Source organism: Halichoerus grypus, chromosome 4 (assembly GCF_964656455.1).
Source record: "Halichoerus grypus chromosome 4, mHalGry1.hap1.1, whole genome shotgun sequence".
Lineage (NCBI taxonomy): Eukaryota > Metazoa > Chordata > Mammalia > Carnivora > Phocidae > Halichoerus > Halichoerus grypus.
This window is the reverse complement of record NC_135715.1, coordinates 55518517-55539637: the sequence shown is the minus strand read 5'-3', so window position 1 is coordinate 55539637 and position 21121 is coordinate 55518517.

Sequence of the window (21121 nt, the reverse complement as noted above, 5' to 3'; positions counted from 1 at the left end):
AGATGGCCCTGGCTCCTATGGCCATGTGAGGCCACGTGCATTCCCCCCTTCCCCCGGTGTTACTTCCTTTTCCTATAAGGACACCAGTCGGTTGGATTAGGGCCCCAACGTTGTGATCTCATTTAACCTTAATTATGTCTTTAGAGACCCTATTTCCAAATACAGTTAGGACTTAAACATATGCATTTGGGGAGGACACAATTCAGTCCATATCAGCCCCACCCAATCCACTAAAAGGCCTTAAGAGAAAATATTGAGAATTCTTGAAGAAGATGGAATTTTTGCCTCAAGACTATAACATAGAAATCCTGCCTGGGTTTGTTTCCTTCCTTCCTTCCTTCCTTCCTTCCTTCCTTCCTTCCTTCTTCCTTCCTTCCTCCTTTCCTTCTTCCTTCCTTCCTCCTTTCCTTCTTCCTTTCCTTCTTCCTTTCTTTCTTTTCTTTTTCTTCTTTCTTTTTTTTTTTTAAAGATTTTATTTATTTGACAGAGAGAGACACAGCAAGAGAGGGAACACAAGCACGGGGAGTGGGAGAGGGAGAAGCAGGTTTCCCGTGGAGCAGGGAGCCCGATGCGGGGCTCGATCCCAGGATCCTGGGACCATGACCTGAGCCGAAGGCAGACGCTTAACCGACTGAGCCACCCACTGCCTGGGTTTCTAACCTCCTGCTCTGCACTGCAAATTTTGGACTTACCAGCCCCCACAATCACATTAACCAATTCCTTAAATCAAATCTCTATCTATCTATCTATCTATCTATCTCCTCCGTATGTGGTTTAGAACATATGATATATAACGGGGGCAGGGGCATGCACACCAGCCTTCTGGCCCCCATCAGGCTCTCCAGGCCGTGCTGTCCAGCAGGTGAAGGCCCAGCCCCTGAGGACTCGGGGTGGAGTGCCCTGGGACTAGAGAGAATGTGGGGGAATGTTGGGTCTCCAGAGTAGCTCACTGAATATAAGTCCTTAATCAGTAGGGATGGGTCCTTTGAAGGTGAGCTCCATTTGAGTCCATGGAAACTCTATCATGTTACTTCCCTAGATAACACATTTTCTCAGTCTTCAGTGATCAGTCCTTCCTGCCACCTTTTCTTGTCCATTGGACTTACAAATGATCTCCACTGTAACTCTGAGCTACTAATTAAGTCCGTTAAACACAGCGAGTTTTCTGCCTCCAGCAGTGCTATAGAAATTGAGGCTTTTGCTGGAAAGTGACTCATCTGTCTGAATATATTAATTATTGCATGAAATGTTAAAGCTTTGAGAACATTCTAAAAACATCCTAAGAATACCTTGATAATGAAACATCTCCCCCGTGATGGGCCTCTTCATGGCCAGGAGAATGTCTCCTACCAAAAGAAAGCCTCCATCTGTGTTGGGCACATGAGAACACGCCCTCAAGGCCAGAACGCGGAGTGGGCTCCCATATGCGCCTCTGTGAGGACCGACTGGGTGATGCCGCAGCAGCAATCTCCCCCAGCTCCCGGAGGTGCCCAGTAAATTCTGGTGAATGAACGAATGGTCGTCCTTTCTCTCCCCTCCCCTCCACGCTGGATTTTGTTTTGAATGAAGGGGAATACTTCGTTGGCTACAAGTAGCCCCCTTACGTCTGTGAGAAAAGTGTGGGGAGCTGTATAGGATAGAGTCGAAAAGAACTCCCGCTGGGATGGCCACTCAGGCACTGACTTTGCCAGCCAAACAGCCAGCCCTGCTCTACTCTGGCAATCTGTGGCCAAGGTGGGACAGGATTTCTTCCGTGCCAACATCTCTCTCTGGCCAGCAGTTCAAGTGGCTGAAATTTCCCCATGAGGAGGAGTTTGGGGGGAGGAGCTAAAACTCACCTCTCCCTGTGTGAGAGCAGACACATGAAAACTTTCAGAGGGGAAAGGTTGATCCGGTCCTCGCAGGGAGAGGGCACAATGTAAAGAGCAAGAGACAGTGAGAGACACGAGGAGCTGGTGAATGGGAGGAGAGGTCTCAGCACAGAGCAGGGGAGCCAGGCTGTGCAGGTCCAAGCGTCTGGAGGGGGGCTGTGCACCGGTAGCTGGGTGAGAGGCAAAGGGCACTCTCCAGAAGACTTGAGGTCCCGGGATGAATGGTGCCTCTCTCCCAGGCATGACAGGGCAGCCCTAGGCCAAGCCCATGTGCCAATGAGCAGAGAAGCACAGCCTGGGGAGGGAGGGGCCTTGGGAAGAGCACCTAAGGTGGGAAAAGTAGCCAGGCTTTGGAGACCGACAGGCCTAGGTTCAAATTCCAGCTCCAGCATAGCCCTTGCTATATGACTCTGGGTGTGTTCTCTACTTTCTTTGAACCTCAGTCCTTCTATTAAGTGGGATTGACCGCATCTCATAAGGCGGATGTGAAGATTTAGGAGAAAGAGGGACGCATGGGTGGCTCAGTAGGTTAAGCGTCTGCTTTTGACTCAGGTCACGGTCTTGGGGTCCAGGGATCGAGCCCCACCTCGGGCTCCCTGCTCAGCGGGGAGTCTTACTTCTCCCTCCGCCCCTCACCCTGCTTGTGCTCTCTTGCTTTCTCTCTCTCTCTCTCTGTCAAATAAATAAATAAAATCTTTAAAAAAAAAAAGATTTAGGAGAAAGTACCTCTGAAGTGGTAAAGTGCTGTGCGGTGTGTGTGTGGCAGGTTAACAAATGCTCAATAATGTGAGCGTCCTTTTATCCTTTCACCTGCTCCGATTTCCTCCAGGCCCACCACCCCACCACACACACAGAGCAATGAGAAAATTCTTACTGTTACAAAATCCAGCATGGAGGGGAGGGGAGAGAAAGGACTGTTCTTACCTTAGGGTCTTTAGACTTGTTTTCCAACTTTGTGGGTCACAATCCACAGTCAGAAACACATCTGAACAGAACCACATGTGGGCTGGTGGGGGAGGGGAGGATGGGTGCAAACACTGACCCACCCCATCATGTAGAACATGCAGGAATCACAAACCCAACATCCCTCTCCTGTGTGTCAAGAAGATGAGGGAGAAGTTTCATAGCGGTGCCGTTTGTAAACACCCGATCTGGAACCATCCCCACATCCACTGGCCTGGGGTGGTGATTATCATACAATTCAGGATGGTGGCTGCCTCTGGGGGGTGGGGGGGATGAGGTGAGGAGGGTCAGACAGCAGGTTTCTAAGGTCTCAGCTCTGGCCTAGTTCCCAACCCATCATGGTGGAAATTCAGAGTTTTGCCTAATTAGTGTTTAAAATAGAAATCGTATATATGCTGCTAGGAGTTTAACAGTATTTACAATTAAAATAAAGGTTAAAAACTAAACAGAAATACACTTATACCCCACACCAGTACACACATTTATCTATATCTATATCTATAATTATATCTATATCTATATGTGTGTGTTTATACTAAAATGAAAATTTTACAAAGAAACCAACCTTTATTACACGAGCTGTACCCCTGTATGTCTATTCTATTCTACTTGGTTCAATTCTACTTTTTAATGCAGTTGTAACCTGCTGAACTGATTTCAGAACCCCCCAGTGGATCACGACCCACAATTTAAGAACCCTGCCTCGGACCAATGATAAATACCAACATTCCCCCTTGCCTAGATGAGAAAGGCTATTTGGAAATATTTGGCAAAGCCCAATGTGGCGGAGACAGATCTTGTTCTTGGAAGGGATTGACTGCTTTTGATCAGCCATTTGCATGTCAACGGCAGAGCTTTTCCGCCTGTCCCCTAAGTGATTGCTGGTTATGGCGGTGGAATGGGGCACGCTTGTCATCTGATCCAAACAGCCGAGGAAGAAGAAGGCTGAATGCAACAGTTTGGGGGCTGCCTGTCTGGGGTGCAATAACAGTGTTTCCAGGAGACAAACCGAAGTGTATCATCAGGAACTATACAATGGAAGCTACTTATTGATGCAGCAGGGAATGAGAATTGCAGCAGACGCATCTAAAGGACTGGAATGCTGAGATGAAAATGGAGCGTAACAGGGCATCCCATCGCAGAGCATTTTGTCCTGTTGCGTGCGGTTGGCGAATTATGTGGAGGGAGCAGCTGCTTGTGGATGAGAGAGCTGCTTGCTGGCCAGATAACAGAGCAGCTGTAGGAACAATCAATAGACAACCAGCGAACACTCCTTTAGTGTCCAAATTACTCAGTATGTTCCTCTCCAGTGCTTCAGTGTTAGCGTTGCTTTTAAGATTGAGTATGACCCTGGGCAGAGCCAACTCCCACAACTCAGATTCATGTGAATCATGCATTTGCTCTAAGAGACCAAGCACCTGCTTGGATGGTCTCACAGTTTTCAGGACCCCTGAAAGAGATCCGCCCTCTGGCTTTCCTGTAGACTCCTAAGTTCAGTAAATGGTGACTCTCCCACAGGCTCTAGAACCCAGACTAGAGTGGGAGCCAATGGGATGCTGTCTCCGAGGCTCCCCGCCCATCTAGCAAAACCTCATATGGGCTATTTCAGATGCCTTCTGCCATGGGCTAGTCCCACGCCCTTCTCCAGGGAGTGACCAGAGAGTTGGGTAGGTTCTGGCTGCATGTAAGTACTCTGGGACATTCTGTTCAAGCCTTGAAAAGGTAAGTGGATGGAGCATCCAGGTGTTACTATGGGAGAAATCAGAGTTAACTGCTGCCCTGTCACAACCCTAAACCACAAGAAGGCAGAGCAATGCTTCTGATAAATACCTGGCTGGTAGATAGCATCAGAACTTTTGACGTGAGCTGCCAGGAGACAAGGAAATCATTTGGGCTCCAGATGATGATCTCTGTAGTGATGTCAGCGTGGCTGGAGTCCCGCCTAATCACAGGGGTGGTTTGCGGTAAGACAAGGGCAGGAATGAGAGAAAATGAGAAAGAAGAAATGACAGAACTCTCACGTTCCTCTCTTTTCTTGACCATCACTGAAACTTTATAGCCAGAACAATAAAACTTAGGTTCCCAGATCCTTTTCATCCCAGCACTTCTCTTCCTAAGTAGGAGGGAGAAATGTTCTGCAACATTATTGGCACTCTATGAACCTTGTATCTTCTTATATGCAGAGAAGACCATCCCTGGGTGCAGTTGGTCCATAGGTACTCAGAGCCTTCCTTCTGCATCAGGGTATATGGCAATGCAGGAAATCAGGAACCTCCTGTCATCTGAAAGAATCCATGAGGGATGTCTGCTGAGATGACTTGAAATGTGTCTCCTTCATCCCCAGAAAACTATTAATGCTCCTTTGTTTGTGTTGTGGATAGAAGACTGCAATGTTGCAGTTGTGTGTGTGTGTGTGTGTGTGTGTGTGTCTACATCTGCTTGTGTACACATGTGTTTATTCACAAATTGGAGACAGAGAGAACAGGTCTCAGAAGACAGGAGTCTTCTGAGAAAGACCAGAAAGAAATGGAAATGCAGTCTGTTAGCAAATGTTGACATAATCAGGAGCCAGGTACCACCCTGGAGGTCTTAGTGCATGGGGCCCTCTCCCTAACAGCAGGGGCTCTTGGCTCTTCGCCCAGCCTCTCGATCAGTAATGCCTGCTTCTAACCTACGTTATATAAAAGACTTAAATATACATTTTAGGTAGCCCCTAAATGGAAAATCAAGGTTTGAGAAGCTTTATGAAACAAAGACAATGATTCACAGTAAGTACACATTTCTTGATGATCCCAGAAATTAAGCTGCTGCAGGTTTTTCCTATCCTACTTGCAAATGCATCCAGAGGGTAATAAGCCATAAGCACACCCAATAACTCTAATAATTGAATAATAAGTAAGCGCCGAGTCAGCACGGACCGTGTGAGGGAGCAATGCCAACAGGCTAGAGCCGCACCTCCCCGAGTGGCACCAAGGCAGGCTGCTCCAGAGCAAAGAGGAAACATCAGGACAACCCTCTATAGGTTTCCTGACCTTGGCACTTGTCCAGGACACGCAGCCGCACACAAACTCCTGAAGGCACACCTAGCACACGCCCCTGACCTCCTTGCCGCTCTAAACGAGCCTGCTGAGCACGGGGTTGGTTTAGCAGGGGCTGAAGCCGGCCGCACGCCGCTGCAGGCCAATTGCCTAGACTACTTAGACCATCACAAAATTGGATGGAGTCTGACTCAGCATCGATCAGCTTCTTCCCTGGGTAAAAAAAAAAAAAAAAAAAAAAAAAAATGTGTGTGTGTGTCGCAGGGGGGTGGAATTAGGTTATTGAGTTAGAAGAATGAACATAATGGAAGGAAATGAGGAGCTACACAAAGTGTATGAATTCATTGCCATATATAACTCACTCCCGCAAAAATGTTTTTTTCCTTTATGATTCCTGGCAGATTTGGCCCAACGATTTGGGGCATGTCTAAGGCTCGATTTAAAGCTGAGGTAAGGGAGAGTGGAGCTCCTTCACTAAAGAGAGATCTACAGGCAGCCCATGAGTTGGGAAGGCATGGCTGGTACGTGTGTGTGAGGGAATGCGTCGCTCACACGTCTCAGGGGAGCTCAAGGAGGGGGCGCTACCTAATTACAGGGCCAGCTTCCCTCTCCCAGGACCTTCCATCAGGGAGACCATGGCCCCTTTAATAGAAACACCTGGAGCTTGCCCATGGCCACGCTCCTTTGGAGCCTATGAGAAGGAAAGAGGCACGGGGCCAGCAAATTGTTGTACGTTCTATTAATGTTATTAGCATGTGCTTTAAAGCAGTGACAAAGCACCAGGCGATCATTAGAAATGGAAGATATAGTCTCTGTTTCAGTCCACAATGTAAAACTAAACCAGGAACACAATTCTTTGGACAGGCATATATTGATCTAACACGTCCGTGTATTCATTTTACACACTTACCATAGTACTCTGTACACAGGGCCTTTGGTAAAGGTTGTGGGTGATGATTGGAGGAGGAGAAGGGGGAGGGGGAGGAGATGAAGATGATGATGCCTTGGAATGGCTTGGTGCAATCTTCTGCAAAAGGGAGGGATTACATTATCTATGCTATGTCATGTCATCTATGAAAAAACACCTTACTGGTCAGTCCCCAAATTCTATGAGTATTGTACCTCTCGGTGTTGTGCATGTAATCATTGAGTAACAAATACCTATGGGCTGATTTTATGAATCCATTTAATAGGTTGTAGGTGGAAAGACTGAGCCTGTTCCATCATCAGACAGCTTGTTAACAGTGGAGGGGGGCATGATGGGCAGAGAGAAACAAACTAGGCAGAGCCCCAGATGGAGAACAGGTCCTTGGATAATGAGTCCATTGGATTCATTGCTAAATTCACTTTTTCTACTGGGAGAGGAAGAGTAAGAAAGCTTCAAAGCAGTGACGTCAGGGATATCAGAGCCACTCCTTCTGTGAGAAGGGAGAATCACACACCATTAAACCATCAGGAGATTGAAAATCAATTTTTTTTTTCAAGAGCTCCAACTTCTTGTTCTCTCTGCCAGTGGAGATGAGCAAATTTTGAGTGCCTATGGTTTATTCATCCATTCATTCATTTGTTCATTCAATGAATTTTTTTTTTTACTGAATTTTTTTTTTTTACTGAATCTGCTAGGTACTGTATATCATCAATGCCAAGCCAACCGAGAAACTGTCAGGGCCTTCGGGGAGCTTGCAACTTAGTAGAGTCTAAGAAGTATTTGTATGTTACTACAGCGCAAGGCAGGATAAAGGGAATGTCTTGAGAGAGACGCAGTGAAGGCTAGTAGGTGCTCTGAGGTGGTAGAGATATGGCAAGAGAAGAACCTACCATCTCCATTGTTGCAGGAGAGTGGAGACAGGAAAGAGGCTCGTCAGAAAGCAGAAGCCAGCCTGACACTGCAGATACATGGGCAGTACGTTGGCCTTCCTCCCTACAGCCCCCTTGTCCCCTCATCTGGACTCACTCTTTGCTCCCTCTTGAAGAAACAGAGTGACTTTGGGCCTTCTGCTTTGTGTTTCAGGATCTACAAGCCTGAGACTACTTCAAGTCATCTTAATATTTGTGCCGTCAGGAGACAAAATCTCTAAATATAGGCCAACAGCCCAAAAGAAGGACAGGATAACACGATTCCATGCTAACATTCCTGCATTGTCCAACCTGCAAAGTGTTTTCTAGGTTACCTACAGGGGAAAATATCCCAGTGTTATCAAGAAATAGCAGCATTTCAAGCCCTGCCATTGCATACACTAAAAATATCAGATCTCATGATCTGCCAAAAAAAGGAAAAATATCAACCCTCCTTACAGAAATACACACCCACCTGTCAAGGTTTCTCAGTGTTACCTTTGTTTATATTCCTGACTTCAGGTTTTTGCATTAACCTCAGAACCTTCTTGATGGATTCATGTCCACAAACCTCAAAGAATTATAGTCTTTATGATAATATGGGTACCAGGGCCTCTTTATGGGTACCAGGTACATGGATCCTTTACCTTGTAATGGTTCATGATCTAGACTCTTTGGAAAGAGCTGTCCGGTGTTAGTGTCTGCTAAGAGTTCCTTTTTTACAGAAGAAAGAAAATCAATCTGAGGGGTTACCATAACACTGATGTCAAAATGCCAGTGGAAGTTGAGAAATAACAGAAATAATGCCAAGAACAATTTTCCTTCCCAGATGTCCTGATGGTTCTCAAGAATACACGGAACTCCCCTTCTAATCAAGAGTGGGCAGGCCACAAAGAAGTAAATAATATCTGAGGAAGGCAGTTTTCCCCTGATTTTTTAAGGTATACAAGTAATCATATGTTCAGTGTAGAAAAATAGAAAACACAGATAAATAAAAAGAAATAAAAACAGTCAACCAAAATTCTACTGCCCAGTGAAAATCACTGTAAATATTTTGGTGTATATTCATCGCTATAGATTGAATGTTTGTGTCCCCCTGCCCCCCACCCAAATTCATATGTTGAAATCCTAACCTCCAGTGTGATTAGGAGGTACAGCCTTTGGGAATTGATAAGGCCATGAGGCTGGAACCCTTATGAATGGAATTAGTGCCCTTATAAAAGAGACCCCAGAGAACCCTCTCCTCCCTTCCTCCATGTGAGGACAGAGGGAAAAGATTACCATCTATGAATCAGAGGGTGGATCCTTACTAGATAGTGAATGTGCTCATGCCTTGATCTTGGATTTCCCAGCCTTCAGAACTAGGAGAAATACATATCTGTTGTTTATAAGTCACTTTGTCTATGGTATTCTATTATAGCGGCCCAAACATACTAAGACACCCACCAAAACTTTTTCATATGTTTATGTGTGTTTATTTTTTAATGGAATTAATACTATATTTAATATTTAGTGACCTACTTGTCTCTTAATATGTTATGAGTATCTTTAGATAGTTATGTGCACACACACATGCACATCATCATTTTATTATCTTTAATGGTTCAATAATTCTATTCTCAAGATGAACTGTAATTCAGTCCTGTATACCATTGGACATTTAGGTTACTTGCAGCTTTTTGCTATCAAAAGACCATAATGAGTATCTTTGTACGCACATTTTGCATACTGGTCTGTCACTTCCTTAGCATAAACTTCTTAGAGCAGAATTGCTCAGTACACATACCCTTTTGACACGTATTTCTATGTATTTCTAAACTGTCTTCCAGGATATTGTACTGATTTACACTTCTAGCAACAGTGTCTAAGAGAGCCTCTTTCCCTAGACCCATGAAAGGCACCTTTGAAAATCCTGTGTGTCATCTTTGTCCTTGGACTCCCACCCAGGACACACTCCTTTCCTGACAACAGCTGACAGAAAGGGCTCTGTACCACGCGTGTGCACCAGACAAAGAAAGACGGGCAGGCAGCCATAAGCTGGAGGAATAACAGAGAGGCGCTGCAAGACATAGTGAAATCTGGCTCTAGAGAAAGAAAGAAAAGAGCGAGGTGTCAGGCTCAGAGTTATGAGGCTCGGTTCTCTCATTCCTTCCTTTCTGTTTTAAAAGCAGCAATGCTTTCTGTTAGACAGTGCGGCTCTTCTGGAAAAGTTAGATTACCCAGCAAGGTTGTAGTGTCCGACCCTCTTTCCAGATTGGAGTGCAGTTGATACCTGTGTGCTTTTACATAGATCAGCCTAGCAAATCCTCCCCACGACTGCATGATTTGGGGCAGGTATAATCATCCACTTCGCTGCGGGTTAGGACACTTGCCTAGATGGCAGGGTAGAGTGTTGAGCCCCTGGTCCCCAGGCTAGGGCTCCCTTTGAATATGCTCCTCTTTCACTTAATATGTAAGACATTGGAATAAATACATATTAGCCCCAGGATCTGTAGTAAAAAATTGCCTTTTCTACAGAATTCTTGCTATAAACTTTTGTCATGCTTTGAGCCTCTCCTAAGGAAGGGGACAGCACAAATAAAGAAACAGTGAGATCTGGCCCCAGCTAGTCTGCGTTTATGCCATGACATTAACCGCATTAATGGGACTGTATTTATTCTGTGAGTGACTCTCTGGGGTCACAGTTACTGATTTGTGAGGAGATACCAAAGTTTGGACAGTGCCCTAAGGGCCCTGGGATGGCTAATTTTTCTGTCAACTTGGCTAGACCATGATACTCAGATATTTTGGTCAAACGTTATTCTAGATATTTCTGTGAAAGTGTTTTTTTTTTTTCAATGAGTTAACATTTAATATCAGCAGAGCCTGAGTGAAGCAAATTGCTCTCCATAAGGGAGGCAGGCATCATCCAATCATTTGAAAGACTTAATAGGAAAAAACTGACCTCCCCTGAAGATGAGGAAATTCTGCCTTCAGACTGCCTTTGGACTTGAACTGCAGCATCAAATCTTCCCTGCACCTGCTGCTCGTCTGCCCTGCAGATTCTGAACTTGCCAGCCTCCACAACTATGTGAGCCAATTCCTTAAAATAAATTCACTCCAATTCTCTATCATAGATACAGTTATAGACCCCATTGGTTCTCTTTCTTTGGAGAATCCTAATATAGGCCCATCATCAACTTGGGACCGAGGTTTCTGGTCAGGGTTCTTACCTTATCTAGTGTCAATTCCAAATCCAAGAAGCAAGCATAGGTGAAATCCATGCCTTCCCACTTTTCTAAGACAAGGTGACATGACAATTGTAACCATAGTAATGTCCCAGGTGCTATGCCAAATTCACAACCCAGCACTAGGAGGTTGGCCTAGGAGCCCGCATTGACAGAAGAGGAAGCTAAGGCCCAGGGAGCCTGATGCTAACCTTGTAAATGTGACTCCTACTAAAGAGTCTGAGCAGCTCCAGGTGGCAGGCCTGGGTCCTGATCCACGTTCGCCTGACCTGCCTGACTTCCAAGTTCAGGCTTTTGACCTATCTAAGCCATGCCGCCTTGTTATAGAAATGGTTTGACATTTGAAAAAAGACTCAGTCCCCACTGGGCATGAGCAGGGCTTTAAATTCTCTTTACTTCTGAGCATGTGAAAACCACCCAAAGACTATTTCAGGTTCTGAACACACAAAATGCGGTTCAGGCAGGCTAGAGAGCCTTTCCCTGAGCCGGTAGGTCAGAGCGCTCAGTTTCTCCACCTGGAGAATGACTGAGATGCCCAACGTCTCCCACCAATTGTTTCCGAACCTCTGTCTTCATGTCCAGTGCTGATCCCTCTCGAAGGCTCATTACACGCAGAGCTGGGCTCCTGACTGCGCTCTTCCCCGGGCTCCCAGCACCCCTTTGGGGGCCGCCTTCTGGCCAGGTAGCCTGTTGGCTGCACAACCCGTTGGCTGAAAATATCTCTAGCACATTCCCCAGACCTGCTGTTCTCTCTCTCTCTGCTCACTGCCACACTCTCCTTCCTTCATCCTCTTCCTTTGCAGCTAAAAAGAACCGGAGGCAAGAGCCAAAGGGAGGAGAAGAGGAGGAGGAAGCCCAATGCTATTCCTTTCTTCTCTTCTTCCCTCTCAAGTCCAGACACAGTAAAAACATAATAAGCATCTTTCAGCCTCCTGAATAGATGCCGCAGTAACTGTCACAAGAAAACGTCAATGTGTTTTCACACTCAAGAGGATAGAGCTGTAAGAAAGCCCTGTCTACTGCTGTTTGGAGTCATGGAAGGGAAAATGACAATATGACAACAGACACTGGACTCCTGTTTGGGTCTAGGCAGATTATAATATGAAAAACACCATTTGCCTTTCACTGATGACACTTCACGTGTTATGGAAGTATGTTCACCCGGAAAATATTCAGTATTTTATAGCATTCTTTCCTATTTTCCTAGGAAAGATTTACGGCACCATTCGGCTTCATTTCTATGGTTTTCCCCCTCCCCCACCCTCCACCACGACAGAAGCAGCTGCTGTTGCCTTGGCAACATTACAGAATAAACTTGTTGCTTTTGGACCATCTGTACCCAACCTGAGCTGGGTTGAAGCTGTTTGTTTCCTTTTCCTGTTTGTCATCCGCCAAAAGTCGGGCTTCCTATTTAGATGCTGATGTTCCTGAACAGTTGTATGAGGGCTAACTGAACTTCTCAGATGTTCTAGGAGAACTATCTCAAAGTTAGAAGGGCTGATTCATTCCTTTGGATTCGGGTCTTTTCCATAGGGCCCTTAGTAAAATATACACCTGCAACTAGGGAGACAGGACCCACCAACACATTTCAACCCAATGGGATTAGTGCACATTCTTGTAGAAAACAGAATCTCAGTGGACAGAATCACAGGACCACCATGTGAAATAATAAGCACTTCATAATGATATGCACTTTTTCTTGACTATAGACATACTTGTAGTAATTTATCTATTTGTCCTCTTCCAAAAAAGAGATAATGTAGTGATTGTAAAATAAATATTTGGATTGTAAAAAACAGATTGGGCAAATATAGAACAATATTGAAATATTAGCAACAATCTTGCTGCCCACAGATACTGTTACTATTTTTTACATTTCTTTTCTTTTGTACTGCATGTTTCTTTTAAAAATACAATGGATTTATTTTATAAATACAATTTTATATCCTGATTTTCCTAATTCAATATACATTGGGTATTTTTGCATGTTATAAAAATTAATTGAAACTTGATTTCTCTCTTTCTCCTCTCTCTCTCTCTGTCTCTGCAGTGTATTTGTTATTTTTCCTACAACCTGGATTTTGCTAGTCAGATCCCCATGTTGTCATTTATCCTGTTCCTCTGTCCCCTATATTTCCTAATAATTGGTAGCTAAATCTAGAAGTTCAATCAGACGCACATTTGTTACTTCGGCCAGAGTGCTCTCTAGGCAATGCTGTAGACCTCCCAGGTGGCACACAGGACCTGGCTGTCTCTCTGTGATGTCAGCGGGGATACTAGCTGCCCAGATCCATTCTGTCATTAGGAATTTCCAAAAAGTATGTTCTCATTTCACCATTATTTCTTCATTTGTGAACTGGAGTACTTCTACAAAGAGAAACTTCTCCTCATTGGCTATCTAATTATACTAAGGTATCATTCATAGAAGAAAGGCAGGATAAATGCCTAATTTATTCCTTTTATTCACTGATAATCAAAATAATGAATTAAATGCCAACTACGAGCCAAAGAGAACTAATTAGTTTTTCTAGTATCATTATGAATGCATGGATTTAAACATATTTGATGTGTTTTAATCCATTACAGTTATTATTCGTAATCATGCTTCAATTGTCCCATCTTCAGCTAGTAGGGGGCCTCTTCGCACTGTTTTCTGAATCCTTAAGAAAATCCTAGCATTTTTTTCTAGTATTTTTTTTCATTGCATCCTTACTTTCTGGTGTGATGAGATGTTCCAGGCTCATCTTAAACATTTTCTGCTCCAGATCTGGAACAAGACATTTCTTCAAAGAGATCTAGTTTGTTTTTAAGTGGGAAAATTTATATGGAAGCTGCTATCTGGGTTTTAAGGTACTCATTTTTCAAAGTCTTTTCTGTGGACAGAATTAGGAAACTTTGCTTTTGCTCTCCTTTTCCTCCTCCTCTTTCTCCTTCTCCTCTGCCTGCTCCTTAACATAAAATATGCCATTGCAATTATTACCATTTGAATTCAAGACTACAGTATTTTTTTAACCTCATCAATCTTAAACCCGTGGCTCCTGTCTCTTACCCCAATGACACCAACGTAATTACCCATTTGCTTCATCAACAATACACACACATCAGATACCCCTGAAACTTATGGTGCAAAGCCACAATACACACTAATGATGTCACAGTGTGTTTGAAGGAGCAAATCAGAAGCAACTTGGCTGCATGGTTCTGGGTCAGAGCCTCTCATGAGATTGCAGACAAAATGTTAGCCAGGGCTGCCATCATGGGAAGGCATGACTGGGGCTGGGAGATCTGTTTCCAAGGGGGCCTATTTAAATGGCTGCCAGAAGACTGGACGTTGGCAGAAGACTTTGGTTGCTCTCAGAGGGCTATTGGAGGGTCCTCACGGCATGATTTCTGGCTTCCCCCAAAGTGAGTATTCAAGATGACGATGCCTTTGATGATCTAGCCTCAAAAATCACACATTGTCTTGTCTATCACATTCTGTTATTATAAGTGAATCACTATGTCTGCTCATATTCAAGGAGAGGACAATTAATCTCCATCCATTGAAAGGGTAATGTCCCTTGCAGGCATATTTCTTTCTACTCTCTGGCTTACTGATTTACACTGCAAATGTAAAATACACTTACCTTTCCAAAGACTCCCCGAAAATCATTCTTATATAGCATCAGCTTGAAATCCAGGATCTTGTTACCTAAATGAGGTCTCGGTGTGGAGGAGATGCCTCAGGATTCCTAGAGTACATCTCCTTGAGTATGGTTTCTCAAAGCCTGAAGACCTATGATCTCAAAAGAAAAGTTATTTGCCACCTCATCATACATACACACACTTAACATACAATACATACATTGGTAGTACAAGTATAGGATAACTACTATGGACCCCCCACACACACACAACACACGCACACACTTTCAAAATAGAGGAAAACAGGAGACACATAGGAGCCTCTGACTCACAGCAAAATCCATCAGGGCAAATGTTAGAAGTTCCTTGACTAGGACTCAAGGCCTGAAAATGAGTCTCCTTAACTCTCAGGCCCAGCCTCTATGCTCTTCATTCCACCCTCTAGGTCACCCTCTCTTTGTTGAGAAAGGCAGCCCAGGTCTTTTGCAGAAGAGTTTGTTCAGCTTGCTTCCTGCCTGCAGAAGCTTCAGGGTCCAAAGACCTCTTATCATTTTATACTGATTCTGCCCCCTTTCAATCCAAGCTTATGGCATTTCTGCCAATTTACTTCTCTTAAAAACTCCAGGGATCTCCTACAATTCTCGTCTTGGCCCACTCAGACAAGACCACACTCACAAACTCTTCAAAAATAAGCCCTTCTTGACCTTGGACTTCTATTAACAGTCCTTTCAAGGCCCTTTAGGATTTCATTAATACTTTCAGCTTCTGTCCAATGCCCAATTCCAAAGTCACTCCTAAATTTTAGGGTTTTGTTATGGAGGCACCCTACTCCTAGCACAAATTCTGTAGTTATCTGTTGCTGCATGACAAATTATCTTAAAACTTAGTGGCTTAAAGCAACATGAAACATGGATTATGCCACAGTTTCTGTAGGTCAGGAATCTGAGAGCAACTCAGCTGGGTAGTTCTGGTGGGCGCTTTCCCAAAGATTGCAGTAAGGAATGTGTCCAGGGCTGCAGTCAGCTGAAGGCATGGTCCAGGCTGAGGGATCTGCTTCCATGGGGTCTCATTTTCATGGTTGGCAAATTGGGACTGGCTCCTGGTAGGAGACATTAGTACCTTTCTGTATGGGTTTCTCCAGGGGGCTCATGGAATGTCTTCATGGCATGAAGGCTGGCCCCAGAGCTAGGGATCCACGAGAACAATGGAGAAACCACAATTCCTTTGAGGATCTAGCTTCAGAAGTCCCACATCATCATTTCCACATTTTTCATTAGAAGCAAATCACTAAGTCTGTCTCACATTCATGGGAAGGGGGGTCCAGCTCCACTTTTTGAAGGTGGTATTGTAGTTTTAAGCCACTACAAACACTATCGTTAACAATATGATTACTAAAAGTAGTTAAACTTTTAACTTACTTTTGTTCTTAGGGTATATTTTACTAAAGATTTACAGTCATATTATCATGTACCAAAGTCACCTAAAATTGTCCTATCTGTGTGCATCTACCACCAACTTGAAAAACTATTGATTTGTTTTAGTTTGCTTTCATTTTTGTTTCATAATTATATAGAGTAATTTCAAGGTTTCAAAGTCAAACTACAGAACAAGGTATATTCAGAGAAGTCTAGCTTCATTTCTGCCTTCTCCTCCCTCTTCCCTTCTCTCCCCTATCAGTGACCTTGTTTTTGGTTTATTTATTCTTCCACTTTTAAAGCATAAATAAAAATACATATCCCCCATTCTAAGATAAACACTTGCATGTTATGCACAAGATTCTTCACATTTTTTTATCTACTAATTCCACCTGATTTCACTCCATAACAGTATTTGGAGATAACTGTCATTTCTTTTTAAGGCTAATGGCTACCATTATATAGAGGTATATAGTTTATGCAATCAGTCCCCTTCAGAGGGATAATGTGGAGGTGTCTAGTCTTTTACTATTATAAATAGTGCTGCGTTGAATAGCTTTATGCATCTGTCTTTCTAAATTTTTTTCCAGAAACATATTTTTATAGCTATAATTTATTCCATGTTTTGAATAGCTGTATCTTAAATTATTTAAGTGCACTTCTATTGTGGACACATAGGTTTTCTCTATTTATTCCACCAGTATAAGTGATACAGCAATGAATATCCTTGTAGTTAAGTCTTTGTTGACATTTCTGCGCATAGCATAAGAACAGATTCCTACAAATTTAGTTAGTAGGTCAAAGTTTATGAATCTTTTCAGGCATTGATACATATTGTCCAATTGTTTTCAAGGAAAGGGCACAATAAGTTTACCCTGTCAGAGGCAGTAAATCCCAGTATCTGGCACTGGAGAAGTCGAGGTTTCAAGTCCTACCTTTACCATTTACTAGTTGAATAATGCTGCACAAGTTCATTTTCCTGAGTCATGGCTTCCTTGTCTAGAAATAAGAAAAATAATGCTTATCTCAGGGGATTGCTGTGAAGAGCAAAATAAGACATCAGACTATGGAGACATTTGCGTACATAAGCTGAGTGTTTAGCATAGTGCCCGGCATGCTCCAAGCATGTATGTGTTTGTTACTATTAGTCTTACCACCAGTAGATGAGAATGTCAAGTCTCACAGAAGATTCATCAATGCTGGACAGCATTGTTTAAAAATAAAAAGTGCCAATTTGATAAGCAAAAAGGTGCTATTTTGTTTTAATTGACCTTTCTTAGAATTCTAGTTCTATTAAACATTTTCATTTATTAATATTTTCATTTCTGTGGCGCCTGGTTTGGCTCAGTCAGTTAAGCTTCCAACTCTTGGTTTTGGCTCAGGTCATGATCTCAGGGTTGTGGGGTCGAGCCCTGTGTCGGGCTAGACACACAGTGTGGAGTCTGCTTGAGATTTTCTCCCTTTCTCTCTCCCTCCCCATCTGCTCTTTTCCCCCTTTGCACGCTCTTTCTCTCTCTAAAATAAATACTCTTTAAAAAGTGTTTTTATTTCTTCTCCTGTGTAATCTGTTTATATCCTTCATCTATTTTTTTCTATATAATTTTAGTTCTTTAAAATGTGTGTACAAGAGTTCCTTATCAGGAATACAAATCTTTTGTTGTCATAATTGCTGCAAATATATCCCCCAACATGTTAGGTGTTTGTTTTTTTTCATTTCAGTTGTTAGACATTATGTGACAGAATTTAACATTTTATGTAATCAAGTATTTCTCTTTTTACTTCAACAGACTTTTAAAATCTTAATGAAGTACTCTGCTATTTCAAAATGCAATTATGTGCTCATCCACATGTTACTTTTATATGATTTCGGGCATGTATCTTACATATAAGAAAGGTGTCTTGATGGTAAGTTCACAGCCTAAAGAATTTTCACAAAATAGATGTATTCATGGTATTAGTTTGCTAGGACTACCATAACAAAGTACCCTAAACTGGGTAGCTTAAACAACAGAAATCTATTGTGTTCCAGTTCTGGAAACAAGACATCGGAGATCAGAATGTCAGCAGGATTGGTTCCTTCTGGAGGCTGTGAGGGACAATCTGTTCCACAATTTTGCCCTAGCTTCTCATGGTTTGCTGGTCATACTTTGTGTTCCTTCACTTATAGATATTTTGCCTCAATCTCTGCCTTCATGTTCACATGGGATTCTCCCTGTGTGTATGTCTCTGTATCCAAATTCTCCCTTTTTATAAGAATGCTAGTTGTATTGGATTAGAGCTTGCGCTAATGACGTCATTTTAACTTGATTACCTCTGGAATGACCCTATTTCCAACTAAGGTCACATTCTGAGGTCCTGGCAGTTAGAGCTTCACCATATCTGTTTTTACAGAAACAATTTCAAACCACAACATTCACAAAATTAGAACACAGACCAAGAAACAGAATATACTTAGCTTTCTAAAACCTATCTTGTGTCCACTTCAGCCATAACCCCTTGCCAAGATTACCACTGCCCCGATCTCCCAGACCATAGATTACCTTGTCTATGTTCTTGAACGTCATATAAATAGAATCACACAACATGTATTCTTTCATACCTGGCTTCTAGACTTCAGAATTACATCTGTGAGATCCACCCATGTTATTGCATTGTTGCATGTAGCAAATAATTCACTTTTTCATTTTTATGTAGTATTTAGCAAAAAGAGGACAAAATAAGGCAATTTACCCATTTTATTGTTGATACTTAGGTTGTGTCCAGTTTGTAACCACTATGGATATAGCTGCAACGTTGCAGTGAAAATCGTAGTGCAAATCTTCTGGTGAGCACATGCTCACAATGCTGTTGGGCACATGGAGTGGACTTTCTGGGCGTAGACAAGGTATGGATAAGTTTAGCTTTAGCAGTTATTCCCAAACAGTTTTCCAAAGTGGTTTGCAGTAGTGCATGAAATTTTTGGTTGTTCCACATCTTTACCAACACTTTGGGTTGACTTGAACAAATATATTTTTGATGAAAAGAAGAAGAAGAAGAAGAAGAAGATGATGATGATGATGATGATGATGATGATTAGAGCTTCTCATTAAAGTTATTACAAAAACCAGGTCCTGCGCTGGTCACTTTACCTACATTATCTCACTTAATCTTTAAGCTACTTTTCAAGAGCATTATTAGCTTCATTTTACAGACAACAAAACTAAGCATCAGTGAAATAAAATAATTTCTAACAGTAACAGTAAGTAGCAATATAGGGTTTGAAGTATAATTTGTCTGATTACCAACCTCAGGGACTTGCTAGTCCAGATAAAATGTAAATTGTTGCTACAGAGGTGAAGGGGAAGCCCTGGGCATCATGGGTAGCATGAGCACATTGGTGTGACGATTGCAGAGGGGTACCTTAGTGGTAAACAGTGACAAAGCTCTAAATCTCTATTTGAAAGCTGACTTATGCCACCCTATTTTGGAGACATGAAGCATGAGCATCTGCTGTTAGGGTTAATTCCAAACATTTCTCAATGGGTGATTATTTTGAGGACTGATTCTGAAGACAGATGATGTGTTTAATATTCTAAAACACAGTGACATACACCAGTGTTTGGGTAGAGAGTTAGAGCAAGGGCTCAAGTCTGGGACCAAAGAAGAGCATCCACAAGAGCAGGTCTGTGGCACTGTCCTCACTGCTGATGTCAACATGCACTCCTCAGCCCCTCAGCCCTTACTCCCAGACCCGGTCTCCAGGTCATATCAGGAATACCTACCCTTGAGAACATAGGAGGAGCCAAGTCCACTGTTTTCATGCCTGTGTGGCCCTCGAGGGTAGGGTGAATATCCATGAGGAAAAATATTTCACGGAGCAGGAAGAAAAAACATGCTGCCAAATAATCACCCTTCCACCAGAGATGTGCAATAGACTCAAGTATTGAGAGGCTGCTTTGAATCAGACGCTGTGCCGGGTACTTCCTGATACATCATCTTAGTCTTCACAATGACCTTGAGAGACAAATTTCTATTATCCCCATGTGACAAGTGTGGGAACCAAGCCTCAGTGAGGTTAAGAAACCTGTCTGAGATGATACAATGGGAGAAACAAACAAGATAATGGTTCCATTCTAACAGAGGATGTAGAAAGGGGTAGTCTGGGCTTTTCTGAATTGTAAATTGTGTCTTGAAGGAGTCTATGAAAGTATATGCTTACTTTTATTTTATTTTTTTTTAAAGTGAGGCAATGAAAGAACACTGAATCCTTTCCTGCTGGACTGCTGAAAGCTTGTTCTGGAAAATGAAAACTTCAGAAAGCAAATTCGGGTATTGTGGTCCAGCAGCCCTTATTTATGAACCATGTAATGAGAGGTTCTAGGGACTTACCTCCTGTAATGTTGTATCAGATTGTATGAGTTTCTAATCAGTTCAAATGTTGTTACCTTCTAGTTTTGTGTCAGTGCAATTATTTTTAAAAGTACAAAGTTTCCATTAATTAAAATGGAAGCACCCAATTAGGTGTTTGGCTTACTTGTTTCTTAAAACATTGGTTTGGTTTTAAATTCAAGTTAAAACTAACACCTGCCTTTGTCCTGGTTTTGGTAAATCTATGCATTTTCCCCTATATTTTAATCTGTTGTTGTTTTAATTTCCTGACCAGGTCATAGATGTGGGTGTCCTAGGTGTGTGCATGCTTTTGCATACATTACAACCCAAGCACTGTAGCCAGAGGAGAGTGAGAGCCTCTCAGGATGGAACAATGGGCTCATATTCTAGGTGCAATCCACACACAAGGCTGATACCTCCTCACCCAGGTGCTGGGTGACTTCTCAACAGAAAAACAACTAAAGACCAGGGGAAACACAACACACTCAACTCTCCTGTATTAGGGGCAAAGACTGACTAAGCCATCAGAACTAGTTCCCAAGATACCCTGGGGCACTTTGTGTACTGTTCAGGAGCCTTTCTTCCAGAACCAGTGAGTGGGCTTAGTGCCCCCGCCAGCCCCGTTCTGGAGAGGGAGTGCAATCAGGAGACTGGAATGCCCTCTGCCTGCTCCAGCACAGAAATGTGCTGCTGGCATTCATGGAGACAAGTAAATGATGTGGTATGTGTGCTCCTAATCCCTGTTTTAATGTCTCCAACAATCTAGTGGTTAATTAGCA